Below are 21,859 nucleotides of genomic sequence, written 5' to 3' on the forward strand. Positions count from 1 at the left end.
CCGTATCATAAGTGCCATTGGATATAATGCACTTATAATATGATGCAGTGCGGTGTGGGTTGACCAAGCTGCAAAATGGCAGCTCACTAGAGAGGCTTTGCCGGTCCAACGCCGAATCCATTAAGAACTGAGGCTGCCCTGTGCCGCAAAATAACCACATAATGGCACAGCTTCGCTGAGGATCCGGCCTTTGCAGTTTGGGTCTGATCAGCCATGCCTGAGCAGTGCCTGATCCCAAGGCGGTGGGTGGAGTGATGGGAGCCTCTTCTCAACGGCGGTGTTGGATGGGGGCATGGGCTGGTGGGCTGATCAAACTGTGCCTCTTCCAGGGGTTGACCACTATCACTATTGCCGCTCGACCAATTCCAAGCCCCTCTACCCTTGTGTGTGATTTAAAAGCACTGCGGACATGGCCTCTGCTGCAGGCCTGTGTTCGCGTGTTCTTAATTTTAATGCGACCTCATGGTCACTTGTGGAGCCTGGGATCGAGGGCCGAGGAACAACTGCCATTGACAGAGTGTGCTGTCGTGGAATCTCTGGTGGATGGCTCGGCATCAAGATGCTTGCGGGGGAAGGGAGCTGCCCTGAATAGCCTTGTGCCGGGCAGTGTTTTGCCGAGTCCGTGAGTTGCGCCACCTCCCCTCTCTGTGTTGCACCCTTGACTCCAAAGTTTCTTGGGTGAGGTCCCCTACATTGCACCACCTTTTTCTGCCATGGAGTGTGTTTGGTTTGCCTGGGTGTGGACACATCTGAAACTACACAGGGGACACTGGCTTGGAACTGCCCCATGGCTGTCTACTGTGAGCAGCAATTCCTTTGCTGTTGGACTGCTCCACTGCCATGCCACCCCCGGCCAAATCAGTAACACCTCCTTGTGGGGCTGTCGTCATCCTGGATGAGGGTTGCTCTGTTGGCCCTGCAGCTCCCAGGGCCATGAAAAGTGTCAGCCACCTGCTGTGATTGCAACTCCTCCTTGCACCATTTACACTGTCCTGAACGGCATCCACCCTAGATATTGCTTCAATTAATTTGGGGCCTGTTGCCACGCAGAACTGTGATGCACCCCGGCACTGGAATTGTGGCGCGGCCTCAGCTGGGGAGAGACTTGTTACCTATACTCACCATTTGCTGCTAGGCGCCTCTGCATCAGGGTGACCAGTTGGTGGGTGAGTCCTTGGAGCCTGCTCATGCCCCCTAGGGTGTTGTGTGAGGGGTCTAGAGATCCTACATTCTTCGCTTTAGCTTTCTACACCTAGGACATCTACAAATAGGTGTGCAGTACGTCACAACCTGTGAGGGCTCCAGTTATGCTTTACAGATTGCCTCTTGCCCCTCTGCTAGGGGCCTATACACACGCTACATTTGCTATCCACCTCAACCATGGAAAAGCACTACACCAAGCAAACAAAATTCAAATTTGAGAATAGGCGCCTCCCCAGCCAAACTAATCAGAACTCACGCTCTGGTACGTTGCCAAGTCCTTTTGGAGATGATACCAAACAATGTATCAGCATCAAAGAAATTTTCATCGATGTCAAGTCGAGCCTGAGGGCCATTGACGCCAGACTTGACCTCCTTATCAGCCAGATGGAGCAGGTTAAAGAACGTGTTGACAACATGAATACAGATTATATCACCTGGAAAATCACGTCTCTGATGTTGATGACATACAAGCTGACTCTAAAGAACACCTACTGCGCATGGATAGGGTTCATGAAATAATTAAAGCCAAAATCGATGACCTCGAAGCACGGTCCAGGTGTAACAATCTTCAGAGCACGGGGATTCCAGAACTGACGGAGGTCACTAGGACAGAGGACTTTGTCGATTCACTACTTAGGGACACATTCGGGGACAGCTTGTCTATGGACTTCATTGTGAAGTGCGCCCTTCGCTCACTGGGGTTCATAGTTGCTTGCCTCCTAAACTACAGGGAGCGCAACGTGGTCCTGCAGCTGGCCCGATAGCGCAGCTCCATTCAAAATCAAGGTAGCAACATTTTGTCATTCAATCACTTACCGCTATACCTACTAGCCATAGTCATTACTCAAACCTGCCACTTGGGCTATTGGATGCCAAGCTGTCATTTTATTCTATTGGTATTGTTGATGTTCCAGTGCAAATTGACTCAAAACTATTTTGGTAATGGGCAGCCCTTGTAATCTCCTATTCAGTTACCCGGGGTCTCAGGCAGGGGTGTTTGCCCAGTTATTCCCCGCCCCCAATGATTACTCCTAACTTAGATGATACACCTACAGGAGCATCTTGGGGTGAGGGGATCGAACTGCTTGTTTCAGCCGTGCCGGGGGTTGGAGTGGTAGAGTGGTGGTATATGATCTTTAATTTGTTGCTTGGTTGTTATCATGCTCGCTTCTATGTTTCAGGTTACAGTCACTGTGCACCATGTTGTCAGCCCCACCAGCACAATACCTGTCACACACCTCAGACCCACCATATACCCTCACGATATCAGGTAACATGGCTATCAGGACATGCATGACCTGGAACATACACAGACTCAATGACCACAGAAAAACATCCTAGTTCATGCCTATCTTAACAGACACAACATTGATATCTGCTTTTCACAAGAGACACACTTAGTTAGTGTCTCTGCCCCTGAGCTTTGAGTTCGCTGGCATGGAGAAACCCACTTCTCAGTTTATTCAGACTATGCCAGAGGAGTTGCATTACTGCTGCGAAAGGGTCTTCCATGACGGATGACTCACTCCCATAGTGACAAAGATGGCCACTATGTTATACTTGCAGGCACATTGCACAAACAATCAGTCACCCTAGTTGCTATATAAGGGCCAAACATTGATGACCCTGATTTATTTTGGGGGTTTGGAGACTGCTGTCTGATCTCGATCCCCGGACCATTATATGGGGAGGTGATATTAATATTGCGCTGGAGGACCAGATATACTGGTCTTGCATCTCCAAGCATTCACACCCCAGAGCTACGCACACCCTCAACACAATCATTCAAGATAACCACCTACAGGATTTTTGGTGGCACAGGCATCTAGATGCCCACAAGGGCACATGTCTTTCAGCATACCACAAAACATGGTTCAGAATTGACTTCTGGCGACTGCCTAAGGATGCCCAGACTTGTACCATCTTGGTGACTCACTTCCCTTGTACTCTCTCGGATCATGCACCAGTCAAGCTGGTTTTGCAGATCCTCCAAATAATAGCCCACGCATTCACATTGTGTCTAGTGTCGGGAGCACTATGTGATGCAGTATTTCGGGAAGAGGCTCATGCGGCAATAATAGAATACTTTGAGCATAATAAGGCATCCGTACAATCACCATCCACGCTGGCGGAGGCATTTATGGTAGTAATATGCAGGATCTATATTGCTAAGCAATTGAGAGTACTTAAAGCTATCCGTGGTACGCTATCTAGATTAGAGAACGACATTCATAACCTGGAACAGGAGGTTTTTCACTCCAACAGCGCCACCACACTGGCCCGCATCCGAGATAAAATATCAGAGTACCAGGTCGAGCCAACTAGGGAATCCCACTATCTGAACAGAGATGACCCGGCCCGCCGGTTTGGCGAATGGGATCGTCCGGTCAAGACACTTGCTGGGATGCTCCGCAAACTATATGCTTCCACTTATGTGGCGCAGCTTCGGAACGCGGACTCCCAACTTATCTCCTCCACGTCGGGGTTACTGGGCATGATGTCCTTATTCTATTCGGAGCCCTATGCAGCCACCCGGTTCTTGACACAACTCATAGCATATCTCAACACTATGCAGTTGCTCTGGCTAGACAGAGCCCATCACACATACTTAGATTTGCCCATCACAACAGAGGAAATTGTGCAAGTGATCAACAGCCAATCTGGGTGCAAAGCAACCGGGGTCAATGGTCTGAACACAGCATTTTACCAGAAGTTTGCCCTGGTACTGGCCCCTCACCTGCTGGTGATGTACCAAGATTCCCTGGCCACAGACTCATTCCCCCCCTTTGTAAATAGAAGCAGTCATCATAACACTCCTTAAACCAGACAAACTAGCTGAGCACTGCTATGCCTACATACACCTTTCATTAATAAATGTTGACAATAAGATATACGCCATTGCGCCTTCTGCCAATGATCGTTAGACCGGACCAGTCAGGCTTTATCCCCGGTCGCACTACATCCCACAACCTCTGCACCATTTGTGCAGTCAGGCACCACCTGGACACCCAGCTTTCTTCAATAGATGCCCTTTTGGATGCCACAAAAACATTCAACTCTTCAAAATAGGGATATCATTTTTTACTCCTTGCACTCCTGAGGTTAAGTCCACAATTCATTAAACAGGTCCAGCTTGGATGGACTCCTCTACGATCCTTTTTCGATCACCTGCTGCACGCATCAAGGGTGCTCACTGTCACAGCTTCTCTTTCCCATCGCCATGGATTCCCTGGTAAGCAAGGCTCTGTCAATGCCATTGAACAGGTGTATCGGCTTCACAACTAGAGGATTGGTGGTCTGGATGTATGAGGACGACATCACCCTTTATGCATGTGACCCACAAACAAATTTGGCCCCTTTGACGTGTGAAGTTGTCTGCTTCTGAAGTTATTCAGGTATTCAAATAAACAGGTCCAAATCCTTTCTATACCTAGTCACAAATATTACTCAACCTGTCAACACAGAGTACCCTCTGCAATGGGCAATGGACCCGATCAGATATTTTGATCTTGCCAGAGATCTGGAGGAGCTCTGGCAAGTTAATTATAGCGGGCCACATTGCAATAGCGAAAATAGTCATACTCCCCAAATTCCTCTGTCTTTTTATAAACGTTCCCCTCCCACTCACGGCGCAATTCTTCAAGCAGCTGAGATCAAACTTAGGGTTGCTGATATGGGTGGCTAAACAACAACGGGCCTCCTATGAGCTCCTCGTGTTGCCACACTTGCAAGGCAGTCTGGGGGCACCCGACATGATGCTGTATGCCATGGGTGTCCAAGCTCAGTTTCTCCACCACTGGCTTTACCCTAAACCGTTTCAGCCATATCCGGCCATAGAGAGGGATCATTCATTCCCTTGGACATTGTTGATGGCATTGTTTCTGCCATTCAAGGTGCACAGGTCAGAGATCAACACAGTTGAATGTGTACGTTGGGCATGGGAGGGTTTGAGAAAGTGGTCCGGATTATCGCTTTCATATGCCCCTTCCATCCCATTTGCCAACAATTCCCCATTACCACCACTATTACACAAAGGGGCCATCGTGCGTGCGAGTAAGAGGGCTATCAGAGTTTTCGGACTTGTACCCCACAATCAGTTTATCTCACCATTTGATGGTGCATCACTTTTGGCCCCTGCTTTATTGGACACAATATTATACTATCAGCTACATGCCGCACATTACATGACACCTTTCCCGCCCCCCACCGACTCTCCCGCACTGAAAGATATGCTCACCTGCCCATCACTATGCAAACTAATCACCTGCCTATATAATCACATGCAAAGCTCTTAACCCATCACCTACCCGAAAGCTCGAGAGGGATGGAACGCAGACTTCAACTCTTCCCTGTCAGATACGCAATGGTCCTTTTGCTGCAGCCAATTAGAACAGCTATCACCAGACTATCGGCTGCACCTCATACACTTTAAATTTTGACACAATTATATTGCATGCCGCTATAACTTTTCAAAATGGAGGTGATCCCTGACTCCCGATGTAAGCGTTGCCACTCATCACACGGCACATTTCTCCATCTAGCATGGGTTTGCCAGAAAGTGGCAGAATTTTGGAGTGAGGTCTACACTATCATACACAAGGCCACTGGTACCCCTGCCAACTACACCCCCTTGGTTGATTTACTCATATACTTGAAAGACACACCCACTATGTGCCACCAACTAACAGCCATGTTGGTTAAATGCAGAGTGGACATGTACTGGGGCAGAAAGCTGGCACCCACAATCACTGCATGGCTGAGCGACGTGTCCTATGGCCAGGAGCAATTAACCAACTATTGGGAACTTATGCTGATCAGATCCACACCCAACGAAATATAGGAACCCATCCCCACTTTCTCAACCAAAGAGACTCTAACTCATGGAATGATGGGTTGGGGATGAGGGGGGGTGTGCTGGTGGGGTGGGCCGGCCATTACCGGCTCCACCAGTCTAGGAGCCCTGGGAATCGAACTTTTGGCATGAGGCTCTCGGCCATCCTGGGTGTCCTCAAACTGATTGTCAGTTACTTCTGCTTTCTGTGTTATTTTACTACTGTAATGGGTTTCTAATGTCATTAATATGCTTTAGGTTCTACTCTTGGTCCAACCCTTAATGTGAAAATGTTTGTGTTATCACATGCATAATGTATATGGTTCAGATGGGTGCAAGAAGGTTTTTTTAGGTAAAAAAATAGTTTTGAGATTCAACTACACTACTAGTCAGCAACACGTGTAAGCAGGCTTCTAATGGTATCATGTAAATTGTTGGAAGTTTGTAAAAAAAAAATTCCTGGATCAATCTTAATTTGTACTGTATGATATACAAAATAAAATCACAGATGGGCTTATTTATGAGAGCTTTGCGTCACTTTTGCACCTCATAAAGTGGTACATGTGTGACGCAGGGCTCTCATAAACATATATGAAGCCACGCAAAGCCATTCCTGCGTAGCTTTGAGTGACGTCATAAATCATAAGTAAAGGGGACGCAGCACAAATCGATGCATCATCTTACTCCGCTCCCGGGAGGCATTTCATGGGTGTTGCAGTGGGTTTTCCCATGCAACTACCATGACATTTGCCGTTGCCCCAGATTTACAAAGTAATGTAGATGTAGGGATGTGCCAAATCCGTACACCTACCGGGATGAGGCATAACGAGGAAAAATATGTTTATTTCTTCTCTTTTTTTCATCTTTCCATGTGTGCTGCATTTTGAGGCACACATAGAAAGAGGAAAACGCCTCCTTGGATTGTTTTTGTGCAAGAAGGTGCCCCTTCCTGCATAAAACAATTCCTGCCTGCAATGGAGGCACACTTGCACATTTGTGCAAGAGGCACTACGTTGGTGCTAGGCTGCTGAAACTGCGCCAATGCAGGCAAAAAAGAACAGGAATGCAATGTGTTGCTTAAATAGGGTGCATTCCTGCCTTTTCACTGTGGTGTAGGGCAGTGCATCAAGGTGCCTTGATGCACTGCCCTGCGCAAAAATGCCATAAATAAGGCCCAGAGGGGCAGATTTACAAGCCTCCTGCGACAACTTTATGCCACCGTTGTGTCAATTCGTAAATAATGCGCCACGTTGCAACAGATTTACCACATGATGCATCTAGGGAGATGTGTCACGTTGTACAGCCCTGCGCTACATTAAACCTGCATCAGGTATAATGTATGCAGGGTGGGCGTTCCCACGGAGAAAAGCCTCATAAAAGTGGTGCAGTAAAATCTACAAGATTTCACTGAGTCACTTTTACGACTTCACTGCGTCAAAACCTTGCGCCTGCTTGAAGGAGGTGTAAGGAGTGACGCAGCATGTTAGGAATAGGCATTCCTAACAATTGCTGGAGTTGCATCATACTTGCGACAAAACTCCAGCAATGTGCTGGCCTTACGCCGAAAGATGCGTCATGCATCTGTCTATCCTTGCGCCACGGTGCGCCGCATTGTAAATGTGGCGCATCCATGGTGGTGCAAGAGTATTTTTCTGGGTCGCAATTTAACTGGGGCATCCCTGCTAATCTGCAGGGATGCATCAGTTCTTGTAAATCTGCCCCAGAGTGATCAAACTCAAATGTGATTTTTTTACCTGGAAAAACGTTTTCTGACCTTCTACTTAGTCTTTCCAAATAGTAATCACTTAGCTAGATACGGTCATAGACACCCATTTTGGACTGGCCTTTTGGGTACTCTGGCCCTGCCAGAGGAGCCAGCTTGAAAGGGTAAGTTTGTGGACTAGCATTTTTGTTGTCAGACTAAGGAAACTGTCCAGCATACTGACTCTTTCAAGCCAATCCATCTGACAAAGCCAGAGAGCCAGAGTGATCGATATGCCAGTCCAAAACTGTGGATACCTTTGCTTTTTGTCACAGGTGCAGGACAGTGAACTGCCCAACCTCTAATGTCTGTGACATTCCCATAAGTTCTAAATGATGCCCAAAGATTATAGATGCAGGTAATTCTCAGTGGGCCTGGGGGAGTCTAAGGGATTTTGAACAGGAGCCTGCAAATTGGTGGGAAATCTGAAATTTCACATTTGATTCCCCAATAATTCCTCATTTCCCAATGGAATTCGGCCCACAGAGTTCCCACTGCTTTCAGCAACTTGAGTCCCCATGTGCAGTGGACAACATCCGCAGTGTTTCAGCGGATCTCATAGTGCCAGTGGGGGCCTGCAGCTCATCCCTTGCTGGGTCCTGAGATACTCTTGAAATATTCTGATAGAAGCAGGCCTTCATAAGGAATCCTATGTCTAGCAGATCTGTGTGGGAATTCTAGTTTATCCCATGATCTATTTTCCCCTTCAAATCGCCAACAGAGTTTGGAAATTGAGTAGGAACAAGTGAGAGAAAAACTGAACAGACAGTTAATTTCCCTGATGCCTACACTGAGTACAATCTTTGATGCCAGGACCAACTGGCACAAGGGAAACTGCAAAAAGGGATGACTTTTCTTCCTCTACTGATTAGTCATTTAAATCAGGTAGGTTTTTACTTTATTCCCTTTAAGTACCTTAAGACCTTTGAAATAGAAACGTAATGCATGTATAAATGGCTTCCAACACTTTTCTTTAATATATGAAAGACTATAGACCATTTCATATAATTTGCACTTACTTGCTAAATGTTATGCCATCTACTTCTGTTCACAGCAGTGGAATAAGTGGGGATTACGAGTCAGTTACCCACAGAATTGAAGAAAGATCATTAATATGTGCATTAGGGTCTCATATCAGCTCCACAATTTAAGTGATAATTCTAGAGTTAGGAGTGTTCAGTGTGACTGCTCTCCCCCAGCGCAGCTCCACCATTGAAGTACTGCCCCCTGGGCCCGGAGCATCCATGCCAAGTAGGTATTCAAGGCCCTCCTCCACCCGCAGGCTCCTGACTGCGTCTCATCCCTGGTGGTCCAGTGGGAGAGCACTCTGCTCTTCTGCTGTTCCACATCTCTTGGTCTTTTCTGTTCCCTATTTTTATCTCTGCTTGTTCTATGCCCTGTTTTCTATCTGCTCTCTTTCCCCCTCTTTTTCCTTTTTTTTCCTGTTTGACTCTTTTACTGTATTCTTTCTCCCACCCCTCACTCTCCCCTGCCGACCCCTTGGCCCCTTCCCCTCCAGGGTTGTCCTGCCCACTTGCACCTCCCAGGTGAGCCCCCTCCCCCTACTTAATGGGTGGCACAACGCTGGCGCGCTAAAGGCAAGCCTGTCTGCGACACAACCGCGACCAGGGACAGGGATTCTGGTCCCCCGACTCACCTCCACTACGACTCTAGCATCTTCCACGTGCTGAACCCCAGATGCAGCAACAACTGCCAGCTGTTGACGGCAAACAACATCCAAGGCCCTATCTCCTGTCGACACTGCTGCTGCACCTTCACCCACCTCCGGACCCCAGCAGCAGCCCCTAGCCTACCAGACACCACCACTCACAAACCACTCAGCTGCATCCTTCTCAACATGTGCTTCCTACACAAGCACGTCATAGAAATCTGGGACTTTCTCAACACCCATGTTCCAGACGTCGCCTTCCTCACAGAAACCTGAATCAATGCCAACTCTGCACCCAACATTGCCACCGCCGTTTCCAACATATACATGATCCTGCAGAAAGCCAGCCCCACCGCACAGGAGGAGGCATCGCCATCGTCCACAAAAACTCCCTCGGCATGACAACCACCGGTCCTGATGACACTACGAACCTCATGGAGCATCTCCACTTCCAGATCCAGACCAACCCTAAAACGACTCTCCGTGGAACCCTCATCTACAGGCCGTCTGGCCTGCACTCCATTTACTGACCTCACCTCTGCAGACTACTTTCTAATCAGAGACCTAAACTTCCACTTGTACAACCACGATGACTCCAACACCGCCACCCTCCTAGAGAACCTCGCCAATATGGGACTGAAGCAACTCATCACCTCCCCCAAGCACACAGTGGGGCACCCACTTGACCCCATCTTTGCAGAAGGAAACAGCGTGTCCTTCAGCCATACCACCGAACTCCTCTGGACAAACCACCACTCCGTTGATTTGTCCTTCAGAAAACCCACCGTACTCAAGCACGCCCACCACCCCCTCGCAGAAGCTGGAGCAAAGCCACCGACAACCAGCTCACCACCACCCTCACCAGCACCACACCACCAAAGACGCCAGACACTAACACCGTGGCATGCAACATCCACCGATGGACCACAAACTGCGCTGACACTCTCGCCCCTTCAAGAAAACCACAGAACAACACATCAAGGAATCAAGCTGGTTCACCCCTGCAATCCAAGAATCCAGACAACAAAACCCCAGAAACACCCACCGCCTATAGAACATCCACCACAGCACACCACCAACTCAACAAATCCACAAAGAAGAATTTCCTCCAAGACAGGATCTCCACCAATGCCCACAACTCCAAAGAACTCTTCTACACCATCAAGGAATTTACCAAACCCTACAGCGAAACAACATACGTACCACCCTCCCAAGACCTCTGCAACAGACTCAGTACCTTCTTTCACCTCAAGATTAAGAGGATCTATGACAACTTTAACAACCAAGATCTTTGCACCACCCAAGCTCCCACCTCCAGTGATGCCACCCAATGGACCCTACTCACCTGGACCCCACTCATGACAAAAGACATGGTAAAGGCCTGAACAGCATCTACGCCAGAGCAGCCTCAGACCCCTGCCCAACCCACATCTTCCACAGAGCCACCAGGGCCATCACACCAGAACTATGCCAAATGATCGACTGCTCCCTCGAAACCGCCGCGTTCCCCAATGACAGAAAAATGCCAAAATCAACCCCCACCTGAAGAAACCCTCCGCAGACCCGACAGACCCCAAAAACTTCAGGCACATCTCTTGCTTCCATTTGTGGCCAAAGTCATCAAAAAGGCTGTCAACACCCTCGCTAGCAAACTTCATCGCTGCCAACACGTCTTGAACATCTCCCAAACCGGATTCCACAGCAACCACAGCACCGAGACCGCCCTTCTCACCGCCACTGACAACATCCACACCCCCCTGGACCTCTTGGCTGCATTCAACACCGTCTCCAACTGCACAATAGCCACCAGACTCCACAACGTCGGCATCTATGGCAAGGCCCTAGACTGGATATGCTCATTTCTCACAGGCAGAACCCAGAGAGTCAAACTCCCGCCCTACCTCTCTGAACCTATGGAAACCAGATGTGGAGTGCACTTGGGATCCTCCCTCAGCCCCACCCTTTTCAACATCTACATGGCCCCCCTCACAACCATCATCAGAAACCATGGACTCAACATTGTCTACTTTGCCGATGACCCCCAGCTCATCCTCTCCCTCACCAAAGAACCCGACATGACCAGGCACAACTTCCCAGGCCGATTTCAGTCCTGGGCACCCAATCTCCTGGGGCCAGGCCATCAAAAATTAGAGGAGGGGGACATGTGACCCCCACCCGAGGCCAATATGACCCCAAGGACCCCATCCCACAGGGGAGGGGAAACACAACCCCCCTCCCCAGACTGATTTTAGCCCAGGGGACCCCATCTCCTGGGGACCAACAATCATTAAAGGGGAAGGGGGAATGCAGCTCCCTCCCCATAGCACCCATTGCATCTTTGTTGGGGGTCGCAGGGGAACCCCAATGCCCTTGCGGCACTAGCCGGCTCCCCACCTCCAGCAGGTGCAGGCATTGCTCTCGTACACAGGGAGCTTCACAGTGGATAGGGAAACAGATGAAAAGTCTGCTACCAGCGGGTGGGAGCTTTTTTTCCTTCTCCCGTCCACTGGGAGCAGACGTGGGGCCATATTTATATCCCTTATGGAGCAGGGCAGAACAGCAAGTCACCTTGCAGTGCTGCTCTGTGTCACAGTGAAAGGGCAGGAATGTGCCATATTTATCCAAAATGACGCATTCCTGTCCTTTCCTCTTGTGCTTAGGCCTTTTTGACAGCCTAGTGTCAATGCAGACACCCTTGTACCATTGTGCAAGGGTGCCTATGTTGTAGACAGGATTGTTTTTGTGCAGAAAAGGGCACCTTCCTGCACAAAAACAATCCTGAGAGTCATTTTCCTCTTTCTTTGCAAGCTGCAGTAGGCCGCACACATAGAGAGAGGAGAAAACAAAGAGAAATAAAGGTATTTCTTCTAGTTACTCTTTACATGGGGAGGTGTATGTTTCTTGTGCAGTCCCAGGTTTACCAGATTTGGTAAATCTGGGAATGCGTAAGAAAACCATAAGAGTTGCGTGGGAACACCCACACAATGCCAATGGAATGCCTCCCTTGCGCAGAGACATGCAATGCCTCAATTTGGGCTGAATTGCATCACTTAATATTTTTGAAGCCATTCAAAACCATGCAAAGTGGCTTTGCGTGGTTTCAAAAATATGACTTTTGGTCACTCTTCTAACACCTTGTATGGTGCAAGAGTGACATAAACCGGGTCATAAATAATGCCCATACTGTTTGCTCTGGCAAGAGCAAACAGAGGTTTCCCTGCCCGCACTAGTACAGGCAGGGAAACTGCTATGGGTGGGTGGGCATCCCGGGCACATAGCTGGGTTCCGGCCCGGGGGGATGGGGTCCACAGGGCCATAATTTGCTCTAAGAGGGAGGCCGCATGGCACCCCTCCCTTCGCAATGCACAGCTGAGATCCAGGGGATGTTTCCCCAGGTTGATCACAGACAGAGGAGGGGTGCCACAAAACCTCCCTCCCCTTTCCTTTTTAATGGTCAAGCCCGGGGGGGGGGGGGTGGCTGTCTCCAGGGCCGAAATTGGCCCGGGAAGTGAGGAACGCGGCTGCACTTCCTTTTTCAATTAAGGCATGACCCTGGGCGATGGAGTCCCTGGGCTGAAATTAGCCTGGGAAGGTGGGCTGCATGCGACACCTTCTCCCTTAACCTAAAAGGTATTTCCCATGGGACCTAATACAACCGGAGGGCGGGGTGGGATTTAGAAAAGAGTCTGTGCTTGTTTTAAATAGTAATAACATGCTTGAAGCATGATAATGTGTTTACTGATAACAATGTTTGTATATTTATATTGAAATCTTGTGTGAAGCAAATGACATGAAATAAGACTTCTTGCAGTGGAAGCTTAGTAGAAGCTTGACAAAGTAATCCAAGAAAGAACTTTTAATGCATAAGACTGTCTTCTAATAAGTATGATGGGGCTAAATTACAAAAAATTGCTAACATTTTTGGAGTAATCATAGTGTGAGTAAAACTACTGGGTTGCAGACAAAATAGTCATTACTTTGTTCTGGCAGGCAAGAAATTAGACATAATCGATAGACCCTGTAAACCTAATCCCAATCATTCCAGATATGACAAATATCTTCCCTTACTATTATCCATTTTAAACACTGCCCTCCTGCTAACATAACATTCCCTCCTATAAGCTATTGCTGAAGACAAGACATCTCTAACCATGCTGGTTTCAGTCCTCAAAAAAACATCTCTCCCTTCCACTGTCCTTCCAGCAGCCTCCACAACTAAATGTTACTACTACAGGGCGGATTATGCAACATCTTCCTGGAGGTCCTGGATAGCAAGTGGGCAGCTCCTGCTTCCAAGGGAGTCTTCCTGACCTGCCCTGGTATTTTCAGAGCATCCCACCCTTATTTTTACCTATACCATGCCCATTCCTCTCACTGTAGTTATCCTTCATTCTGAAAGCACACCTATTTTAATCTTTCTCTTTTAATCTTGTCTTCTTTTATCAATTCCAATTTTTCAGTTGCTCTGTATCTTTTGGCCAGATGCATATGCAAAGCTATATGTAAAACACTGCTGAAGAGCCACTGTGAGATACCATTTTCCTGAGGAAGTCCTGCTCTTTTCACAAGGACCCTTCTTCATTTCCTCAGTCTTGTGTCCTACCTTTCTTCCTCCATTTTTTCTTTTTCAAGTCCCCCCTCCTTCAGTGGTTACCATGGGGAATACCAAGAACTAAACACAAGAAATCCTCAGGTCTCAGAGAACAAATGAGCCCGAAATAGAGAGACAGCAAAAAGTGATCTCAGCGCACTTCTAAAGGGGTCCCTTAATTAGGACGTAATCCCATCACCCACCGAGGTGGCATGCTTCATCATCTGGGATTCTCCTCTTGATGGGGAACCCTAGCCCCACCAAGGGCTGCAACCCCCTCACTGTGAGAGAGGACCGCAGGGATGTTTTTATTCCTACTTAGCACTCTTGGTGTGTCCGATTTACTGGTCATGATGACACCCATTAATTTTAGTATACTCCCTGCCTAGGGAGTTCTTTTTCTATCTATGCCGAGTGACATCAGTCAGCTTACTGACTTACAATTTGTTGTTGATTAACTTTGTGAACAGTTTATAATTTGTAACTTTGGAGCTGTGTTCTATGTACTACCATACCATCAATCTTTTGACATAGTAAACATCCTTATTTCAGAGCGGTGCCTCTCCCCAGAGCTGTTGCCAGGTTGAGGTGAGGCTTCTTATCTGTGAATGATGGGTGAGCTACTATAATACTTTGTTGCATGTTTTGCTCACAAATGTTAAACCAAGGATGAAGACAGTGTCTCACATGGTCACTAAAATATTCCTGTTTGTCTGTTTTGAGAGACGTATGCATTCTTGATTTCTCATGTTGCTTCTGTCTTTCACAGGTATGACCAGTAAATCGGACACACCAAGAGTGGGATTACTGGTTTTGTATTTTGTATTTCCTGTTTATAATTGTTCTATTCTCCACTTCACCTTCTCTTCGCAGTAGCACAAATAACTTTTTTCTAGGTACTGACGAAAGCTGTGACACCTTGCAGGGTCCTTGAGGCTGAAACATGTAGACCCCTTTACGCCCACCACATGCAGTTATAATTTCCAACTGCAGGTGCTCTGTTTTTAATCCTGACACCAGGAACGTATCAATAAAGTTTTTTTCACTCCTGGTAGTTAGTTTTAGTATCACTCACCCCACGTTATAACTGATTTTTGTTTTGTACTGCGCCCGTTACCCAACCAGCTTAGTGTCTTCTCATCTGAAGGATTTATCATATCCTCAACAATTTAGGAATAAAAACATCCCTGAGCTCCTCCCTCACAGTGAGGGGGTTGTAGCCCTTGGAGGGGCTAGGGTTCTCCGTCAAGAGGGGAATCCCAGATGATGAAGCATGCCAGCTCGGTGGGTGATGGGATTGCGTCCTAATTAAGGGACTTCTTTAGAAATACGCTGAGATCACTTTTTGCTGTCTCTCTTTTCCGGGCACAGTTTTTCGCTTAGACCCGAGGATGTCTTGTGTTTACTCATTATTGTTTAGGGATTTTATCCTCGCAGGTCTCTAAAAATTCCCTAGAACCCCCTATATCTTGTTGTTTTCATTGAATACCAATAAGCAGCATATCTCATAAAGTTCCTCTGGACATCTTTGGTAACATTTTCTCAAAGTACAGATTTCTCAAACTTCTAAAACTGCATCCAATTTCACCTAAGTTCATATAAACATAATCTATCTGTATTTCAGAAATTAAAGGTAATATGGGAGCTTCATATGCAGAGAGTAAGGTTCACTTCATTGTGTCAGTGACCTCGTAGGCACCAAGAAATTAATGCAAAACCAAAAGATATATTTGAGGCACACTAAAATAGGATTAACAAAGCAGAAATTAAATCTGAAGTTAACTGTGGAGTCTTCATTTATTAGTTCAGGATCAAAGTAAAAAAGATCCACAACATTTACAAAATTGTAATCTTACTCAAGATATAACCAGTTATTTGATTAATAACACAGTGAACTAATACCAGTAGTTGATTCAGTCAATACACGTTTCATAACCCTGCCGCTTTTTAAGGGCTCTTTGTTGAAGAAACACCTTCTAAGCAGTCCCAATCACAAGTTCTGATGTCAATATTCATCAAGGATCATTAAGGCTAATGAGTCATGATTTAGGCAATAACAGCTTAAGAGGCTATTCAGTGTATGGTGGGTGGTCAGAAAAGCCCCCATATCAGTGGAGGCTCCTGTCTCTGCCTTTTGGTAGACCACCACCAACTATACTCAGAGATTTCTCCAGACAGGAAGGGATTTTCTTGGCTTCAATGAATCCACCGCAGAAAGTATTGCCCAAGCCGGTTCCATGTTTAATGCTTCTGCTTGTCAATTTTTTTTTTTTAAGAATAAGTTCCCAAAGCAACATTATTTTCAAATATATTTATAACTTTAAACACAGTGATCTTAATGGGCTTATGTAGGGTATGGTGGCTGGCCCGCCAAGCCTGAGATGAGTGGAGACTCCTGTCTCTGCCTTTCAATGGAAGACCACTCACTATAAGATTCCTCCAGAGAGGTGAGAATCTTTTTGACTTCATTAGCCCTAATGCAAAAGCAGCGAAAGTTAGCCAAGTGAGTTTAATGTATGATGCTCCTGCTTGGTGATTTTATTTTATGGTTTAAAATTAAACTCCCTGAGTGGAAGTTTATTCTTGAAAACAACAAGTCAATGATTCTGTCACACAGCACGTTTTCCTACAGTGCAATGGGACCATTGAACGATTTCTCTGCCTGTAACCACCATGACTCACAGGTGGTCCCAGACAAAAAACTCTAGTGACGATCAACTTGCCGTATATAGGGGAGGGAGACCGTAATTATGAGGTAACGGCCCTGTTGTGGATGCTCCATCAAGTCTGAGGTTTCAAACAGTGGGGTCTCTGTGGCCTTATTGGGGGAAAACATGTGTTTCGTTTGACTCTAAATACAGTGGTGGCAGAGCGAGTTTGGCAGGGCGAGAGGAGTGCTGAAGGATGCTCGCACTCCCCAAAACTCTAAATGACCACCTAAGTGATAGTCCCACAATCACATGAGTGCTGGATGTGGGATGGGAGCCAGGTCATTGGGTTCATAGGTTCACAGCTTACCCACATTACCCCATCTACTCACTGATTCAGAGACTGACATTTTTGGTAGAAGGGATGAATTTCATGTGCCTGCCAGACAAGCTAGATGATGTAGTGGCAATCATGCATTTACTGGAGAAGAACAAAGATAAACTAGGTGGTCCTTTGAGGCGTCATCAGGTGGACTCAACAGCCTCATTGGTGAGCATACGCATGTTGCAAATCCTACTTCTTGATGAAAGTACCTTTTGTGCTTGTGCTAAAGTGGTGTTGCAGTATGTAGGACACTGGCTTTCTTTAAAGTGCACTGAAATGAAGTACTATGTGCAGAGAGTCCATTTAGGCTTATCAGAGGGTAGTGCTAATTATGTTTTGTAGTCACAGAGGGATTGAATGAGACACACACTCAAGAATACATCCGAGACCAATTTGCAAAAATAATATTGGTTTTCTTATAATTTTTCAGAACAAGAACTTCGTTCTACAGTAAGTACTTTAAAAGTTATTATTTTTTATATTTCGAAAAATAGATGACTTTTGTGCGCAATTATGCAACATTGAAGTCAATAGGGAAAAAGACAACCATGGATATAAAATGGTACAGTCGACTTTCAAGGTTAACCTCTTGGATTTCTGTACTTAGCACAGCCAGGTCCAATGGTCCACCAGAGAATTCTTGGGAGCATCATGGAATCAGCCAGAAGCAGTCTGCTGAGGTCGTTGGTAGAGGCTGGGCTACGGGAAAGGGGGGCACTTGAAAATGCACTGAACAAGGGTACTTACTGCTGAGTCGTGGGGGCCCATTCAAAGGGGCAGGTTGCAGGGTCTCAGGATGCACGTTTCGAGGGCCTCAGGATGACGGGAGTGCCGCTGGATCCTCATTACTGGGGCCGGTCAACCCGGGTGCAGAGCAGATTGGTCAGCCGGACAGGGTGCGTCAAGATGTCCTTGCAGTCAGGAGGGCAGCTTGGACAGGCGATTTCAGGACAGTTGGGCCACTCATGAAGTGGCTCTCAGGGGTCTCAATGTCCCTCTGAGGATGCTTGCTTCCTGGGCAGTTGGATCCCAGAGTGGCTCTTTGTCTTGGTGCAGGTTGCAGGGGGTCCGGTACCCCGAGTATTGGTGCGGCATGGCTCCGCTAGGTCCTGGCGTCCTCAAACTTGGTGGGGGGACAGAGTTGACCCTTTGGAGTTCGAATACCCCTTTTGGTCTGGGTGCTGCATTGGAGTTGCCGGGGAACAACAAGTTGGTGAGAACCGGAGTCTGCTGTGCAGGGCCTGCTGCCGCAGGGCAGCAGAGCCTCTGCTCCAAGGGAGGTTTTTTGCCAATTTGTCAAAGACTGGAGGTGCGTTGGGGTTTCTGGAATTCTCACAGTGACAAGACATGGCAGCAGACCATGATTGATGAGTCCTTAAGGCAGCAGGCAGGGTTTGGCAACAATTTCTCCTCAGCAGGGCTTCAGATCTTGGGCAGCAGCTATTCTTATTCAATATATTCTTTGTGTCCATCGAATCTAAGTTGCAAAGTCCAGGGATGCCACCTAAATACTAAATTTAGGGGTGTTAAAGGAGGATACATGTAGTTGCCAATCCATGATCAATTTGCAAAAATTATATAGATTTTTATATAACTTACAGTAAGTACTTTAAAAGTTATGAATTTTCATAGTCCACAAAATAGATGACTTTTGCGCTCGATTACACACCATTGAAGTCTTTGGGGAAAAAGACAAAAACTCATATAAAATTGTACAGTTGACTTTCAAGGTCCACCGCTTGGATTTCGGTAGTTAGCACGAGCAGGTCCAATGGCCCACCAGCAGATTCTAGGGAGCGTCCCAGACTTGGTTGGGAGCAGGGTGCTGAGTTTATTGGTAGCTGGGCGCTACAGGAGAGGGTGCCACTTGAAAATGCACTGCACAAGAGGACTTTAAGGTAGGTCCATGGGGGCCCATTCGAGGGAGCAGGTTGCAAGGGCCTCAGGACCACTGGAGCACAGCTGGATCATCCTTAGCAGGGCCAGCCTGGTTGTGTGCAGAGCAGATACGTTAGTGTGCACGAAGATGTCCTTGTGGTCAGGAGCAGGCGACTTGGAGATGGAAATTCAGGACAGCTGGGCCACTCACAAAGTTGGTCTCCGGGTCTCAATGTCCCTCAACTGATGCTTGTTTCCTGGGAAGTTTGAGTCAGGAGTGGACTCTTCATCTCAATGCAGGTTGCGGGGTGTCCAGTACCCTGGATATTGGTGCAGCACAGCTCCGGTAGGTCCTGGTGTCCCCAAACTTGGTGGGGGGACAGAAATGATGCTTCAGAGCTGCAGTACCACTTTTGGCCCAGGTGCTGCATCAAACTCACCAAGGAGTAGCAAGTCATTGAGATCGGAGTCCGCAGTTCGGTGCCTGCTATCGTAGGGGAGCAGAGCCTCTGCTGCAAGGGAGGTTCTTTGGCAATTTATCAAAAACTGGAGGTGCTCCAGGGTTCTTGGAGTCCTCACAGTGGCAAGGCAAGACAGCACATCACAATTGTCAAGTCTTTAAGGCAGCAGGCAGGGCTTGGTGCCAATTTCTCTGTAGCAGGGTTTCAGTTCTTGGGCAGCAGCTCTTCTTGGTACTTTTCTTCTTTGTGTCCGTCAAATCTAAGTTGCGAGGTCAAGGGATGACACCTAACGAAACATAGAGGCGTTAAAGGGGGACACAGGAGGTAGCTAATGGGTTACCTATTTTTAGGGTGTCTACACCCTCTAAGTAACTGCTTCCTGTGGGAAGGGGCACTACCAGAGAGCCCTGATAGGTTTCCTACCCTCTCAAGAAGGAGGATTTGCAAAAGTAGGGTCCACATTGCCTGCCACACCTTAAGTGTGCTGCTGGCTGAATGTGGGCATGCCTTCTCATCTTACTAATTTTCCTGACGTACCTCCCACTAAAAGTGGAACAGGAAAGGGGGGTTGACATCCTTCACTATCTGGAGATGCCTGGTTGCATTTCAAAGGTAGCTTCGCCTTTGAAGCTTCACGCCTCAGAAGGCCATCCTGTCCTGGGGGAGGTGTGACGCCCCTCTGCCCAGAGCAGGCTTTTTTCTCCTGGCCTCTGAGAGTGCTGGCCCTCATCCCATGAGGTGAGAAACATGTCTGGTTGTGGCAGGCTGGCTGAAACTAGACAGAGACCACACCAGAATTTGTTAGGTTTTTATGAGACCCTCTAAAGGGTCTCCTATGTACATTTCTTAATAAATTCACCACTGGCATTAGTGGGGATTTATTAAGACAAGATGTTTGGTACCAAACGTCTTAGGGTACAGTCAAGCCATCCTGCCACTAGGAAACTTGTAATTACAAGAATCCAGCCGATGTACTCTGACGGCTTCCTAATGCACCTACAATATCCATGAATGGACTTGATATAGGGTCATATCTGCTCATATATATATGCCCACACATGGGGTATAGTGCACCCTGCTTTAGGGCTGTAAGGCCTGCAGTAGGGGTGAATTACCTATACCTCATGCAGTGTATGGGGGCATGAAACACAGAGCTGTGTGCCATGTCAATTCTTCGGTTTTCTCTGCACCAAGACATACAGCCTGAATTTACAGTTTGCATAGTCTTGGTGAGGGGTCCCTGTAGTGACACAACTGGTGCTACAGCCCCAGAGGACCCTCTTCAATCCCAATGCCCTAGGGGTACCATTTACTATGGACTTACAGTGATGACTGAAGTTGTGCCAACCATGGTACATGTTTGGGAAAGAGATCTGGCCCTGGGAACCTGGTTAGCAGAGACCCAGTGCACTTACAATTCGAAATCTCACCAGGCACCAAGCAAAAATATGGGGACAAGTTTTCTGCATGAAATGCTGTCCCAGGAAGTGGGACTGACTTAGTGCTGGGACTGCACTGTCTGGACTGTGGACTCGCCTGTTGGAAAAAAAAATATCTTCTGAGCTGAGACTGAACTGTGATTGGCCTGCTGTTTCTTTGATTTCGTTTTTCCTAATGTGTGAAAAATGTCTAAGGAGAACATTGGCCTCTGGCTAGTTTGCTGTGTCTCTGTTTTTGCTTCAGGTTGCTGGGGAATGTATGGAAAGATGTTGGTTATGGAAAACATGTGATTTCTGTGTATTGCACTGTTTCTGTGTTTTTTTTTTAGAATTGAGATATCTGACAGGTGAATTTGTTCAGAAAACTTTGCAAAATTCCATAACAATTTTACACTGTTAGAGTGAAATGTGGTTGGCAAGGAACTCTTGTGACTTTTTTCATGAGAACACGTACTTTAAAAAAAAAACTTCTTGCAAGATACTGGCAGGAGCCTGGTTTAAGCAGAAAATATTTAGAAGTGAGATTTTTTCTGCATGAATGGGCCTCCTGCAAGTACAAAATTGCGCAAACTGCCTGACCAATTCAGAGAGTTATTAGCTTTAGTTGTCCTTGTTAGGTATTCACAAAAAGATACCTAGCAGAGGTAAATGCATACATTACAGCATTTTTGTAAGCCATGATTATGTAGAATTATACAAAAGTAAACTACGGGCAACTGTAGCGAAGTGGGTGGATCAACGAGTGGTTTGCCATGAGAGTTTCTGGACGCTCATAAACTTGCGAGTTTGTGAACATTCACAAACTCCTCCTTACCCCCTTCTCACAGTGGAAATGGGTGGACACTTTCTCCATCAACGAACTGGAGGAATTCCCCTTCCATCATTTGGTGTGAATGTGTAATGTAAAGTTTTTAGATGATAGTGAGATGCGAAGTAGTTAAGCAAAGGAGTTGGTTAGCGTCAGAAGTATATGGAGTTGGAGTTGCTTCTCA

The sequence above is a fragment of the Triturus cristatus genome, chromosome 11 (genome assembly GCF_964204655.1).
Source record: "Triturus cristatus chromosome 11, aTriCri1.1, whole genome shotgun sequence".
Lineage (NCBI taxonomy): Eukaryota > Metazoa > Chordata > Amphibia > Caudata > Salamandridae > Triturus > Triturus cristatus.